The sequence below is a fragment of the Taeniopygia guttata genome, chromosome 1A, assembly GCF_048771995.1.
Source record: "Taeniopygia guttata chromosome 1A, bTaeGut7.mat, whole genome shotgun sequence".
Classification (NCBI taxonomy): domain Eukaryota; kingdom Metazoa; phylum Chordata; class Aves; order Passeriformes; family Estrildidae; genus Taeniopygia; species Taeniopygia guttata.
Genome location: NC_133025.1, coordinates 58,291,841 through 58,307,490, shown reverse-complemented (window position 1 = coordinate 58,307,490; position 15,650 = coordinate 58,291,841). Strand labels below are relative to the sequence as shown.

The 15,650-nt window shown below is 45.7% G+C and overlaps 1 protein-coding gene across 29 annotated transcripts in view; it reads right to left on the bottom strand.

Moving 5' to 3' along the window:
- Positions 1 to 7,340, bottom strand: part of SOX5 (SRY-box transcription factor 5) — a 612,816-nt gene extending 605,476 nt beyond the window's left edge. For 17 of the 29 annotated variants that reach the window (XM_072923572.1, XM_072923584.1, XM_072923591.1 and 14 more), the window contains exon 1: positions 4,771 to 4,902. The gene's annotated coding sequence lies outside the window, so the exon portion shown is untranslated. Of the gene's footprint in view, positions 1 to 4,770; positions 4,903 to 5,533; positions 5,677 to 5,972; positions 6,201 to 7,035; positions 7,110 to 7,200 lie in introns of those variants that run through there. The other 12 variants (XM_072923570.1, XM_072923583.1, XM_072923589.1 and 9 more) reach the window with 6 other exon arrangements.
- Positions 7,341 to 15,650: the final 8,310 nt, after the last annotated feature.

Genomic DNA, 15,650 nt, shown 5'->3' with positions numbered 1-15,650 from the left:
CAATGTGAGAAGCATGATCTTTAATGCCACAGCATAAGGAGCAAGCTCATCCCAGTTAAAATACATTTGCATATTCCTGGATGCCACGTAGGGACAGCACACAGAGTGCCACAACAGCTGCCTTTCCCTGGGTGCCCCAATGTCCCCAGACTCCTTCCAGAGTCAGTGGAGAAGACTCCACCAGTGTGTGATTTGGTGGAATAATCACTGTTACAGAATAGGTACTTTCTCCGTTCCAGTAAAAAAGTTCTTTAATACAGAAGTGACTATCTGGCTTTAATTCAATCTGCTCTGAAATCTCTCGAAAACCATTCATTTTCTATAATTTTCTAATTCTCTTCTCTAATGGTTTCTGAATCTTTTTCAGTATAAACCTGGTCTATTAGGACTAATCTCCTGCTAGAAGGTTGGTTGTGACATTAAAATGGTATTCCCAGCTAAGAAAAGCAACTCTTCTATTCACTGACTAAAGGCACTGACTTAGCCATGTAATAGGTATTTTGCTTTCATAAAAAAAAATAGATTGCAAAATTAACTTCTAGATCCTTATTAACTAAATATTTAATTGGTTAGCTAAGGATCACAAGTGTGTCCCCCAGCCTTTTCATTACACTGAAAGCTTGCTCATACACAAAGATTTTATAGCAGAGGAAAAGGTAGACTCCATAGTCCTAGTTTAGAAATTGAACCCGTTTAATTAAATGTATCTTTAGACTGACTGCTACAAACCACAATATGGCACTCAGTTTAATTTAAATCTGTTTCGTTCACTTACTCCCTGTAGAAATTGAAGATACTGCAAGCCATATTTAAATCTGTTTCAAAGCTTCTGAGCAGAGCAAGCTCAACTGAATTTTGTCCCCTCACCACCAAAACATAGGCAAAGCAACTTAAAGGAGGAGGAGCTCATCTATGAGCTGCCAATTTCACCCCATCCCATCCTTTGCTGTCCCAGCCATCCTTCTAACCTGCTTAACCCAAAGCCAGGGCTGACAATCTGGCTTTAAATTAAATTAAACTAAATTAAATTAAATGCAACAACTAAGATCACTGTCACAAAGAGCAGTAGTAAGACCTTAAATACAATTTTAGTAATACTCCAGTTATACCTTGCACGTCTCACTAGGCTTGGACTGGTAAAGTCAAGTTCTGCGTACATGGGGCAAATCTAAGCCTGCTGAGTTAGACATGAGCGTTCCTAAAATCTTTCAGACTCATTTCAAGGAAAACCTGGATTAGCTTTCTAGGCACCAGGAGACAACAATGGAAATCACTCCTCTATGAGTTGAGATCTTATTTGGCTCCTCTTCTGTAAAACTCTGCTCCTTGCAGAAGCTACAAAATGTCATCAAATTGCACTGGCCCACTGAGCCTGCTCAGCTTTTCTCAGGACATGCTCACAAACCAAAATAGACTGGTCTCAGTGTTCAGTGTCCTTTCTCAGACCAGTTCAGCATTAATTCAGTACTGACTTCCCCATGTATTTTAACTGTAATCATTCAAAGGATCAAATACTAGTACAAAAATATATCATTTAAATGGTGTGAGGATTTTTGCTAAAGATTTTATAGTAGTGAAGAACACTATCCTTATAAAATAACTCTGACCTGCACTTCTCAGGCAATTAATTTCCTTGAAATATAGACAAATACTTTATTCTTCAAACAATAATGACAGAATACACTTTAGCTTTGTCACCAGGATTTCTTTTTATTTAAAAGAACAACAGGAAATGGGAATGGGGGAGGGGAAGAGTTCTATTAAAGGACAATTCACTGAAAGGTCTTTTAGCTGGCAATTGTCAGCACAGCTCAGGGCCAATGGATCAGATTTAACTCTCAAAAGTGCTGATGGTTGTATGAGCCTTCACAGTAGGGGCTGGCGCTCTGGGCCACTCAAGTTCAATTTTTGGTGTTACCACGGGATGTAGGAACTGGGATCTTGGTGAGCAAAGATTTGCTCAGTATTTGATGCACTGGGTAAAGTGGTATTCTTAAAATCACTAGCCTCCCAAGCAGCCAATAAGCCAGCAGGAGGTTAGTAGGAAGAGAAAGTAATTGTCCTTTGTGCCTCTGAAAATAGCCAATATTAAAGGATCCTCTTATGTATTACCTGCGTTTCAATCAACACTTGCAGCTCAAAGGAAAAGAAAGAGGCTGGAGGAGACAGAAAATAAAGCTGTCAGAAATATTACAGGAGACCCTCCTCAGGCTATCATGAAGTGTATGTTCTCCTCACCCAGAAACCTGTGCAGCCAGAGAAGACGAGTGCTCTGTAAGCAATAAAAAACTTGTTCAGACAAGGCACTTTACATACACACAGTGTGCTGTGCATGTCCCTGTGCATTCACCACGAGTCTGAAGAGGCCAGAGACCTGGGGAAAGCCCTGCAAGAGTGATCCTCAGACACTTATCCAGGATGTCCAGAGTGCAGCCAGCACCGTGTGGACTCCACTGCACCTAAATCATTGCAAATGCTCTTTACATGCAGACCTTGCTCTCCACACAGTGACCAAAGCAGCACGACCAGCAGCAGAATGCAAGCCTAATGCTCTGATCTTGACCTGAATGTTGTTATGTGTTAGCAGATTTCCCAAAATGAAGCAGATCTGGCTGCCCATTTCCCTAGTCCTTCTGTTCAGTCACAAAACTGAAAGGAAATTTACTTTGGGTCTGGTCACATCATGAAAAAGAAAACTCTCCAAAGCCCCCAGCACTTCAGTGCTGCTAGAAAGGAGCTCACTCTTGTTTCAAGCCTCAATTCAAACCAAATTTGTGTCTGAACTTGACTATATATATCCTAAGTGATTAACTAGACTGTATCTAATGTCTTGAAAATATGGAGAATTTAAGCAAAACAAATTGAAAAAAAACCCTTGAACTTACAGTACAGAAGACTTAAAGGCTTTACAAGGGCCGTTGCAGTGGGGTCCAGATGCCCACTCCCTCACCAGCCACATTCCCACTGCCTTCTGTATGAGAACAGCTCTGCATGTTCAGGGAACATGTGAGGATCTTCATGTTGAAAACAGGAAAAAGAAAACTTTCTTGCTAATAGGAGAAAAATCCTTGCAATAATACTAATCTATTTATAATGGTCAAAAAACATGACAGCTTACAACAGCATCAGAGCAGTGCTCTGGCAATATTTTAGCATACCGCTGTATTTTTAGAAGGACTGTTCATTTACTTTCTCCTAAATGCTGCAGAATTCTTATTTTTCAACAAACGATCTGTGGGGTTTTTTTTTTTTGGTGTATCATATGCCAACATCAGAGTGTTTTATCTCAGGGTAAGTAGGAACTGCAGGCAAAAACAAAGCTCCTGCACACAGGCTGCTGTGCAGCAGCACTGCTGGGGATGCCAAATCCCAATCTCCTCCCGTGCTTTATGCAGCAAGAGCTCCGCCACTTACAAACCTCCCTGAAAGCAGTGCTGCCTTTTCACCATCACCAACAGAAAACTGCTGGGTTTCTTCACCCTGAGCACTGAGGAACTGTCCCATTGTAAACAGTAGCGCTGACAGTTTAATGGTATTGCTCAACCTAACTGGTGCCAGCAAGCAGCATGTATGATAAGGGTGCAGGAAGACGTGTTTAAGCACTTTTATGTTTTCTCAGCACAGGGTACCTTACCATTTCAAAATTCATCTGCAAGCTACCTTCAGTGAAAAACTGTTAAGTGTCACCTGGGCCTACAAGATCATGACAACGGGATGGTCACAGTCCCTAAGAGCCTCTACAGCTGTAGCTCCAAGACCTACAGACAAAATCCACAGGCTCCTACTTTCTTTCTAAAAAGCACATATGAGCTTCCATTGCTTACAAAAACTTACACTAGACTAAATTAAATACATGTGCACCCACATGTTAACTGAATTAACTTGAAACCATCAATACATCTCTAGACTAAATTAAATACATGTGCACCCACATGTTAACTGAATTAACTTGAAACCATCGATACATCTCAAATGTCCATCTGTTTACACAAGCCACTTGCAGCTTTCAAGTCTTGTGCTCCTCATAGTGTAACTCTCAACCAAAACAATCTAAGTGCAAGCAGAAAGCTCTGCTGTGAGATTTCCATGCATAATGACCATGTGTTTTATTGGGTTTTCATGTTCAAATCATGTCAGAATAGACATGCTATCCATTTGCAAGATGCAACACATCGTGCCAGCCTCTCCTTCTTCAGCCGCAGAAGCCTTGTAAAACAAAGCTGGCTCTAACCTGGACAGATATTATAGCTAAATTTAAAATATCTCTCTCTGCAATTACTGTTTGATAGCTGTAAAGGGTATAGCTTGCAGGACAAAGAATTAATTTCTGAGGCAATAATGTATCTTCCAGGTCTGGGAAGGATTAAGAGCAGCAGATACAAGTAGCTGTTTTCAGTTAAGTTTCAAATGATAAAATACTTTGATGAAAAGCTTTGTACTAGCTCTTCCTAAGAAAAACTTGTACTAGCTCCTCATAAGTCGCCTTTCAATCTGAGTGGCTCACTTCAGCAAGGCTGTGCACAGCTAGCTGGATTTAAACTGGAAGGATGAAAGCCAGGACACATTATCCTGCAGTTCTACAGCTGGAATCAAACTTCCTTTCCTAATCTGAACTAAACTTTGTTTTTCACTCTTTGACAGAGATGGAGTGAAATCCAGCTCTACTAAAAATAAAAAATCGACCAAAAAACATTTTCTCTCTAATTTTAGGATGTTGCTGGCTTTTCTTTTAGAAGAGGTCAATGTTTTAGTAATGATAGCGACAGCTACCTGTGCCAGGGTCTCAGAGAAAACGGTTCTCATCAGACACCATCCTCCTGGACGCCCCTACTGCATTGCTGTTGATGATGATGATTGCGATGTTGAACGCCTACAAATCTCCCACGTGCCTATTTCGTTGGCCTGTTTTGTTGAAAAAAAAAAAAAAAAAAAAAAAAAAAAAGCTCGAGGCCATTATTCATGAGCAGTAAGAAAACAAATCACTCTTAGACCTACTCCTCTTGCAGATTCCCACACTTATTACCCAAAATCCCACAGCTCGCTATTGGTTCTACCCTTGACCAAAGTACAGGGCTGAGGCAGAATGCCATCCCCTGGGAAAAGCCGATCACGTTCCTCCCGGCGAGCGTCTCCGGTTATTCTAGGATCGCATTCGGGCTGGAATAAAGTCCCCTAACTTTTCAGAGAAGGCAGTGCTCGCTCCCAGCGCCAGTGCCTGGGGACCCCCGGGGCCGAGCGTGGCCGCGCTCCGCACCCTGACGGGGAAGTCGCTTTTCCCCCCGACCCGCTTTCTTTTCGAGGGCAAAAGAGCCAAAACGAGCGAACCTAGGGCCCTCCGCAACCTTCCAAAGAACCACGCTCGGGCAGAAGCAAGGAAGGCGCCTCGCAGAAATACGTAAAGATGCTTACGCCGGTGCCCCCCACCCCGGTGCCGGTGCGGTGCCCGCCGTGCCCCCCGCTCGCCCCTGCGCGCTCCCCGGCAGCGGCGCGGCGGCTGCCACCGCTCGGCACTCACGCACGGAGAGGCAATTACAACAATTTAAAGCTTCCTGTCCGCCGGCTCCGCCGGGATCCCGAGGGCTGAGCCATGCCCGGTCAGGGCGCGGAGCAGCCGCTGCCCCGCCACACACGCGCGGGCACCGCGGCCGGACCGCCCCCGCCCGCCCCCAGCCCCGGCGGCAGCGGAGCAGGAGCAGGAATGGGAGGAGGAGGAGGAGGAGGAGGAGGAGGAGGAGGAGGAGGAGGAGGAAAGGGGGGGCGTGACAAGTTGTGCCAAACTTCAGGAGGTGTGCGAGCGCCCGGGAGGAAGCCGGCCGAGCTGGGCTGACAGCTGGCCCCGCCGCCTCCCCCGCCCCGCCGCCGGCGCCCACCCCGCCCGCCCCCGGAGCCCCGCGGGGCGCCGAGCGCCGAACGCCCCCGGGGAGCGGCCGCGGCGAGGAACAAAGTTAAAACGGCGGCAGTCGCGCACCTACCCGCTGTCTGTCATGTCTCCTCCGGGCGCGGGGTGCTAAGTGAGACACTGGCGGGGTGGGGAGAGCCAGAGGTGCGGGGAGGGACCGGGAGATGGGTGTTTGGTGAGCTCTTCCTTTCTCTCCCCCCTTCTTCCCACCCCTTCCCCCTTCTCGCTCTCTGTCTCTCAAGGACGAGGTGAAATCCCTTGGCTGGTCATGAGGCGGCTTCAGAGACACACAACACAATGCGAGTGCAAATAACAAAAGGGAAAAGAAAAAAAAAAAAAAAAAAAGAGAGGGAGACCGGGAACAATGGGGGAGGAGAGGCTCGCCGCGCCGCGCCTGGCCGCCACCGGCACCCCGGCAGGCAGGAGGAGGAGGAGGAGGCGGAGGAGGAAGGCGATATGGTGACAGTGGGGAGGGGGCTGCGCGGGGAGTCCCCCCGGCGCGGCGGGGCCGCCTCAGACCACCCCCGACCTCCCCTCCGCCGCCCGCCCCGCCGCGCACCGGGGCGGCCCTGCGCGGCGGCCGCCGGTAAGTGACGCGCCCGCTGCCCCCGCGAACGGCCATCGCCGCCAGCACCATCCTCATCCTCGCTGTCCGCGGAGGGAGCGGGGCCGGGCCTATCCGCCGGTACAGCCAGCGGTTCAAAGCGGCGGCACCGAGCCCTTCCCGCCTGCCCCCCTGCTCCGCCCGGGAACTTCTTCACCGAGCGGGGCTGTCGCGGGTCCCGGGAACACCGCTCCCGAGTCCCTTCCTGAGGAGCGGGTCTCCCCTCCCGCCCTTTCGCTGAGAGTAAACACGCCGAGAGTTGCGTGTCCGTGGGCGTGTGCGTGTCCGCTGGCACCTCCCGCACCGGCAGCCCCTGGCACAGCGGTGCGGTGGCGCACGTGCCCAGCCCGCGGCATCCCCTCTGCTCAGCTCCCGCTTCATCCCCGGCACCCCCAGCCGGGCGCAGCAGCCCGAGAGAGAGGCAGAAGTTTGGGGTTCCGCCGTGCCCTTCCCCTCCGCGCTCTCCCGCAAGGGCCGAAGAGGAGGCGGCGCGCTCGAAGCCCGGCGGTGTCACCCGCAGCCCCTGCGTTACCTCGGCGGCCCGGGGGCCCGGCAGGACCGCGGCTCTCCGCGCTGCCGGAGCCCGTGCCCGCGGCGGAGGGGCCGGGCAGCCCCCGCCGTGTCCCCACTCCCGCGGGCAGGAGGGGAGCGAGCGCTTGTCCCCGCGGCCCGCCTGTGCCCCGGAGCCCGCGGTTACCTCCTTCCTCCTCCTCGGCTCTCTTCCAGCGGCCCCGCCGCTGCTCGGGGCAGCGCTGCAGCGTCCCGGGCTGGCCCCGCCGGTCCACGGGGACCCGGCCGGCCGCTGCCGGGGCTCGGAGAGTGGGTGAGGGTACGCGGCAGTGGGTGTGGGGGAGCGGTGCGTCCCTCCCGCTGCTCCTGCCCGTGCCCAGCGCAGCCGCTCGGAGCCCGTCCCGCTGCTGCGGGTGCGACGCGCCCCGGGGCGCGGGGGGACGGCGGGCGCAGCCCACGGCTGGAAGTGTGGCGGTGCCCCGCCGCTAATAAAGTCACGCTCGCCAAGAACCGGGTCTGCCTCTCGCTCGCTGGCTCTCTTGTTCACTTACGGGGTCTTTTATTTTTAATGAAGCAGTTTGTACACGTGCTTTTCCAAAGCGCCGAAGCCGGCTGGACGGAGGTTGAGCCTGAGAGTGGGAAACGCAGAAATCTGCACCCTAAGCCAAATTGCTCAAAGAAGAGCAAGTTCAGTTATTATTCATCTCCACCAGGGAAGTCTTATCTTCTACAAATATTTGATACTGGGACAAGTCCAATAATTAACAAGAACAATCAAACAATTTCACTGCCTTCTTGGGGATTTAAAAAGTCATCATCTGGAATTCATGAGCATTACAACTTTTTTTTTCCTGTGCTTGGATATGTTACTGTATATGATCTTTTCTCTGTGTGTGTGTGTCCCTAAGTGATTTTACCCTTCCATGCAAAAAGATGCAAACCATTAACAGCGCAGATAATATTCACAACTGCTGATTCAGTGAGACTTCAGACCTCTCCATAGGAGTGGTGAGAGAGGGTGGTAACTCTGACGGGAAAAGGAGAAAAAAAAGAAATGAGCTGGAGGAATGTTTCTTTCTTGGCTTCCTCCCTACCTCTGTGGCAGGAACTCCCATGAGAGTCCTGTGGGTGGGATGGGAGCAGGGCAGATGTGAGCTTGGCCAGCCTTGTATAGGTGCAAGCATCAGCTCTCCCAGCCAGCCCCATAACTGCTCATACCAGAGAAAAAGCCAGGCTGGCAAAGGAGTGGGGCTTCTGAGCTCTGCAGCAGCATTTCTGCAGAGTTGGCATGCCAGGGAGGCAGCATGGCTCTCAAGGCCTGCAGTGAGCCAAGCAGGACAGACAGGGAGTGAGCCATGGCCCGACTGTATCCAAAAAACCCAAACACTAAGCCAACCTCAAACTTGCCTCTTCTGAATTAAATTCAGGCTTTTGAGAAAGGTGTCCACATGCTAGGTGATGATGTTTCACCCTGCACCGTCCCAGTCACCAAGCTCTGCACAACTTCTGGCTCTGGCTGTCGGAGTCACACAGCCCCCTCCTGCTCAATGCAAATCCCGCTTCTGATGGCTGCTGACCCTCAGTGGGCAACGGAATAGCTCAGGCATGAAGCTTTGTTCACTCTCAGGTCATCTCAGACCTGGGGACCGACAGTCAGACTTCCACGGGTCAGGCTGACAGGCTTTGTGCGTCCTCCCCACATCCTTCAAAACTCTCTTCTATTCATACCCTGCCCACACCTTTTTTTGCTTTGCATAAGCACTGCCCCCACCACTACTTGCTTTATGCCAGCTCCTCCTTACAATCACGATAAAGTTCCTTGCAGTTCAGCACAAGAAAGGAATAAGGGTGGCTGGGTCCAAAACTAATCTGGTGTAAAGAGAAAAAGCCAAATGCGGGTGCTTTTTATTTAAGATCAAAAGCACAATGGTGTGAGATTGTATTATGCTCTCCACAGGAGCTGTATTTTTCTAGTTCTACAATAGTATTAAGGTGTTCAGTGGAAAAGAGAATTACAAAAAAAAAAAAAAAGTAAAAAAAGAAAGAAAGGAAGGAAAAAAGCCCCACTGGACTGCTAGCAGCTGTATTTGAGTTTGTCTAGAATAATGAGGATATTTCATTCCTCAAAGACTCCAGCATCCTATTTCCAAATACTTTTTTTAACAATTGTGAATGCCAGTAGTAATTTAATTTTTACTATTTATTGCAAATAATTAATTCGGGGGGGGGAGTATTTATTTATTTAAAGAAAGGATGTTGCCATTTCTGCATTGACTCATTTCAACATTTTCAGTCAACCAAATGCTTTCCAGTAGAACCTAAAGACATCTCCTTATTTAGCTCTGCATATTTGAGTGCACAGGATGTTGAATGTTAGCACACATGGGCTGGACACAGCTGGGAGCACAGCTTCAAGCTACTTTTCCACCCTGAATAACTAAAGAAAGCACAAAAGAAAATTTTCAGTGCAACTTACCCAGTGAAAGGTAGGCTACTGGGTAAAAATTGCCAGCTATTTTAAATTTACAATTTGCAAAGCTCTGGCTAACTCTCAGTTTCCCAGCATCAGGGAAGCATGGCCTGAGCCTGGTACTGTTCTCGTGTTCATGGAACACGGCTGTGTTGAAATGAAAGGTATCACACCTCTTTACAGTGAGCAGTGTGCACCTAAAAATCAATTTGTGAAGGTGTTTTATGCACAGCTTTATGTTGGTTTCCCCCACCCACCCCTGAACCTGCAAGTTTTATGTATGATACTAAGGAAAAAAAAAAAATTACAGAGAGATCTCTCTGCTCACACAGAGCTAATCTGTCTTTAGTTTTCCCTGGCTTTTTCCCTTCACTGCCACTATTCACAGGCTGCTTCCTGCCTCATCCTCCTAGAAAATTCATAGCTCCAGTTTTCTACTCCATTGAGTCTTGGCACACTCATTTTCACAAGAGCTGCAGTAAAATGCCACCTTTCTCACATGGAAATGGTTTGTTTCTACATCTCAGAGGTATAAATGACAGCATTGACCAGCAAGGCCCAAGTCCTATAAAACAACATTATCTTTGTGCCAGAATAATCCAATTATTGAGGTACTGAGATAACCTTAAAGCCATATCAAAATGAAGAAAACCCTTAGGAACTTACAAACATCTGTTTTCCTATCAAAGAGCATCAGCACAAGAACACCCTTACATGGTCCAAATCAGTCCAAGCACCACTCTCATCTTTTACATTCAGCATGCCTTATCTGCTCCTCCGTAATAAAATCAGGGTGATGCTTGCACTGATTTCTGCCAGTAGGAAAATCCTCTGTTGCTTAAATTAAAGCAATGTGGTTCTATGCAGCTCTTGTCTCTGTTCTCCCAGAGGCAATAGAGAATCCCATCTATAATATCTCAAAAAGACATTAAAATAACTTCCTAGGGAACATAAAACGTGCTGCCGTCATACCACTGAATAGGGTGCTCTCTCCAGTTTCTTGTTAGCTGATTCCTGAAATTAAATGATAGAATCATGTTTCAGCAGAGCAACTGGCAGTTTGGGTCCCACATTTAGGGCCTATTAACTAAATAAGGAATTTATTTATTTTTAGTAGAAGGTGCATACAAAATCTAAAAGAAACAGGAAATGTTGATTAAATTAAATGTCAGTGTGATGTTCTATAATTTAAACTACTGCAGGCACATGGAATGATAAAGAGAAAAGGAAGCCAGCAGAAAAAGTTAAGATACTTGCTTTGAGTTGTCCATGCTGAGCAAAAATTAAGTATTAGAAGAATCTGTAAACAGCTTTCAGCTTCAATAATGGATTAAAGGCGTGAGCCACAATCATCCATCATGCTATCAGTGGTAACCCATAGATTTCAATGAGATTACTTGTATATATAAAAATAATCATAATCTGTCAGGACATGCAGATGAATAAAGACAGTCACAAGAATGGATTTAAGAAGCAGGCTGGAACTTCATTAATACAATACTTTCACATGTCAAGCAGTTAAGTGGGCCCAGCTCAGGGATTACAAAGCTACAATTTAGGGCAGATCTTCCCTAATCTCTCTTTTACAATGAGCTCACATCTGAAGCCCACCCCTCAACCCTTCCCCAGGAAAAAGGAGAAGGACCTAAACCCCACAACACTTCATTTAGGTTTGCTTCTTTCCTAGGCACAAATCCAGTGACAAAGTTCCAGATGTATTTTTTAATTTCAGCCTTAGTCCACACTGAACATGATCAAAAGCTTTCCATCATTCCAAGAGATAAATGTATATATTCTCATATATTCAGTTTCCAAATCCAGCTTCTTAGCCCACCCCTGACTCTGTGGTGCTACAAAGGCCATCAAAACATTTAAGCCTCTCCAACTTTGCCCTAATAGAAGAGCATGACACCAGGATTGATACTGGAATTCCCCACCAAGAGGCAGCATCCCAAAATCACAGTTTGCGATACAGGAGAGTATTAAGACCCAAAACTTAACTTAATTTTTGTGCCTGCCAGAAGTGAGAGAACAGACCCAGGATCACAGCTGGAGGTCTTATGCATATAGTCTGGCTGTCCCCTTTCCTTCTTGGCTGTTTACCCCACCACTGGGTTAATTAATGTGTTTTCCATGGAGCCTCCATTGGAGCAAGCCCTTGCAGGATGAGAAACCATGTGGTGATGCTTGCCTAGGCGTGGGCGCCAGCACAAACGTGTCTTGCATGGCTCAGTGAGGGTCACTCAGGACTAATTAAGGACAGCACATGATTAGGGTGATGCCTCAGGATTCAACTTTTATATTTTTCAGATTCTGTGCTGCTTTTGTGTGCACTTCTGAGCTTCACATTAGGCAATGGTGAGCTCTCTTCACAGAGCAGGGAGACAAAACAATTCCTTCTCTAGCTGGGGACCAAGGACAAATAATCCAAATATCAGGCCCAGGAGCACAAACAATGTGGGCTGAAGAGAGAAAAACAAGCAGGATGGGACTTGATGGGCTAAAGCTGGAATTGGACAATGAACTCCAAAATGCAAATGGAGCAGAATTGATCAAAGTAAGAGACCCCGTGAGCGCTTGTGCATTTTGTGCCCATTTTGGTTCATCTTGGGTGTAGCCTTGGCTGGGCTCTTGTGCTGCCCAAGGTGGATCCATGGAGGAGATCCTTTTAATAAATCCCTGCTTTATTCTTTAGCTCTGTCCAGCCTCTGTTCTAGGGCAGCACTCACAAGGCATCAGGGGCAGTGCAGACGTGGAACTTCCAGACCATCAAGTAATCCAGGCTGTGCACAGTGTGCCCTTCAAACTCAAACCAAGGCTGCAACAAAGTTTTCAGAGTGATTTCCAAAAGTTTCAGGCACTCTAAAAGGTGACAAAAAATTGTGGCATAGACCTTCCCAAAAGCAGGTGTCTTTCAGTTTTTACATCTAGCCACGTTTTCTAAAATGGGTGATTGACTGAAAAAGGGAGGTAATCAAAATAATCTGTGGCTTCTGAAAATAGAGGCCAGTTCCTGTGAGTAAGTTTTAGCAGGACTGAACAGTTAGTGTCTTATCAGTAGCACAGGAACAGGGATTTGTATATACTGTTTTATTAAGATTATTATCTCTACAGTGCTCCTGAAACGAAAACAAAAGAAAAAAAATCACCATAAAAGGACAGAAAAAAATGACTCACTTTCCCGTCATTGCCAAAAGCCTCTAATTTTCAATATAATCAAGCTTTGTGCTTGATAGAGTTTTTTAATAGGTATTTAGATGCAGTAATTAATATTAAAATAAATGTGGGGAAAAAATGGTGTGACCTTGTTTAAAATTTAGTGCATTGCTGTAGGATTATTCTCCAGCATGTATGCAATAAATAGTACCCTCAAAAAAAGAAAACAAACATAGCAAAACCAAACAAAATTAAGTCAAAAATGACCAAATTTCCAACCAAAAATATTCTTTCTTAGTACAAAGTTTGTTCTCTGAATTTGTGCTCATTGTTTGAAAAGAATCAGAGAGCATGTACAATTTTTGCTACAGCATTTCTCATGCAAAACTGTTTTCTTGCACTACCATCTTTTGTGGAGTAACACAGCTCCTAATATCCTTAAATTACTATCATAAAAACAAAAAGGAGAGGAGGTTGCACTGCAGAGAGATGTCGTTTGTGTTCGTAACAGGGCAATCATTGATTTAAAATTGGCATTGGAGCTCCCTTCGTGAATGATTGCTGGGTTAGGAAAACGACCCTTTAAACAGGCAACATCTGAATTTCTAAGGAAGGACTCGAGTTTAGGACTTCTGGTCTGTGCTGACTGTTAAACCTGCACACGTTTCTATGTGTGCATATTCCATTGCTCTGGATGTATCCTATAGGAATGTTCATAAAATCACTGTCTGGAATGCTCAAATATTTTACTTAAAAACAAACAAACAAAAAAACCAACGGCATATAAATAAAATTTTCTTAAGAACTCAAAGCCTGTTTTACCTGACTCACTTGCTCATATGGCTACAGGTCTGCAGTGAAGGCTAAGCAGTGCAAAATATTTTCTGTTCTGCTTTTCCAGTGTGTGGGCATTCAGGCTGCTCACTACAAATGACTGCACAAGGTGAGAGGCACAGAGAATCAGGCCCCAAAGATTTGCTATACTGGATCGGATCACTGGTGCATTAAGTGTGTCACCTCACAGCTGGATGCTCCAAAATGAACCTAGCTATCTGTGTGGTACTGTGGGAACTGCTCTGGCAGTCAGGTTGCATCCAGGAGAGGAGAGTGGGTTTTGCTTTTTATTTTCTTAGTGCATCTAGTCGGAGCGGCCCTTATTTGGGATCAAACTGTTCGACTTTCTCAACAGTTAAACAAGAGTATCCGACTCTTGTTGTGAAACAGGATGTAAAACATGGCATTAGAAATTATAAATAATAGCATGAGAGAAAACAGCACAACAAACATTACTTTCTCGCTGTTTTCATGTGCTTAGCTGGTGTAAGAAAATAGTCTGCAATATAAGAAACACTAAATCAGTATTCCATGATTTACATCAGGGGATTTTACACTGCACAGTTAATTTGTGGAACTTTGCAACTTCATGTAATTTATTCATTTAAATCAGAAATGTGACTTAATATTACATGAACAAGAATTATATACAGTATTAGGAATTTCCAGATATCAGCAACATGAAGCAGCACAAATATATCAACACACAAAGCTGTGCAAACCTTTCAGAAGTCTCATATGCTGAACCCAGCAAGAATCAAATCTCAGCACATCCATTCATAGGCACAAATATTCCTAAAACATTTCAGCATGCTGATTTCAGCTTCCAAAAAATCCAAAGCAGACGAGCGAAACTTAGCACACATGCTGGATACATTGATCCTAGTTGTCAACATATTCAAAACTACTCAAAAAGCAATGACGTACCTGCTATCTGACTGAAAGTCAATAGCACTTATAGGTGCCCCTAAATTGCTTCAATGGAGCTCAGTTTCAGCCACCAAAAAACCCCAACAAAACCCACAAAGAAAATGTATGTGCCTACACTCACAAAAAAAACCAAAACAAACAAAAAAAAAAACAAATTAAAAACAACCCAAAACCAAACAAACTACCCAGCCAAACCCCAAACACTTATGCTGCAGGCTTACATGCTATTTTTTAAAGGAGTTTCATTCAAATAATATTTTTAAACATATGCCATGTGACTGGTGATCCAGCTTCCCTAGTTCACACAGCAGAACATGAAAGCTTTCAAGAACAGGTGTCCCACCATCCATTTACTCTTAGTCATTCTGAAACATAAGACTTGGCTGCAAGTCTTTTGCCAAAAAATTAAGGTCATTAAGGAAAATATTTTTTAATCCTTCTTTTTTCCTTTTTTCTATTTTGATAGAACTGCTTGTCTTCAGACAAAATAAAGTAAGAGATGAGTAAACCAATGATGTCTTTCTGCAAATTTTTATGTGAAGAGCTGCTATTGATGAAGTTTCACTAGTAAAAAAGAGCTTTTCAGTGGGATTGGTTTAGGTGGGCTGATTTTCCTGAAACAACTGTTGTGACCTTCTGCTGCAGGTGAGGAGCTCACAGGCTATGGCTGAGCACCAGACAGCCCCAGAATGTGCTTGAATACAGGGAGAGCTCCTGGGCAGGGAAACCTGAGGTTCAGCCTCCTGCTGCCACCAGGTTCAAGGCCCTGTGCAGAAGAGCCAAAGCAGGAAAGGAGGCCAGGAGTGAAGATGGCAGGCCATGAGGATGAAATCAAAATAGAAACAAGAAGTCGAGTGGTACTCTAGGACTTGCAGAAAATTATCTATTAGACAAATCAAAAAAAGCCCAAAAAACATCACTGAGAACTTGCCAGACCAATTACAAGTCTCTGAATTAGTGTGTGTGTGTGGTGGGGGGTGTTTGCATTTTTGTCTTTTAACTGAATTCAAAACAAACCAAAAAGTTTGGAAAAAAACAAAGGTCTCTAGTATGGACTTTTGTTCAGAATGAAATCTGCACTAAAACCCTATTGTATTCATCCTCCAAACCAGGAGCAGAGCTGGTATTTGTAAATCCATGGCAGGGATTAGAAGCCAGGCCTGCAGACAAAGAGCAAATCCAGGAGTTCACAGCAAGGATTCTCCAACTATAATATTCTTGAAGTCCTTTTAACCCATTCACCAGCT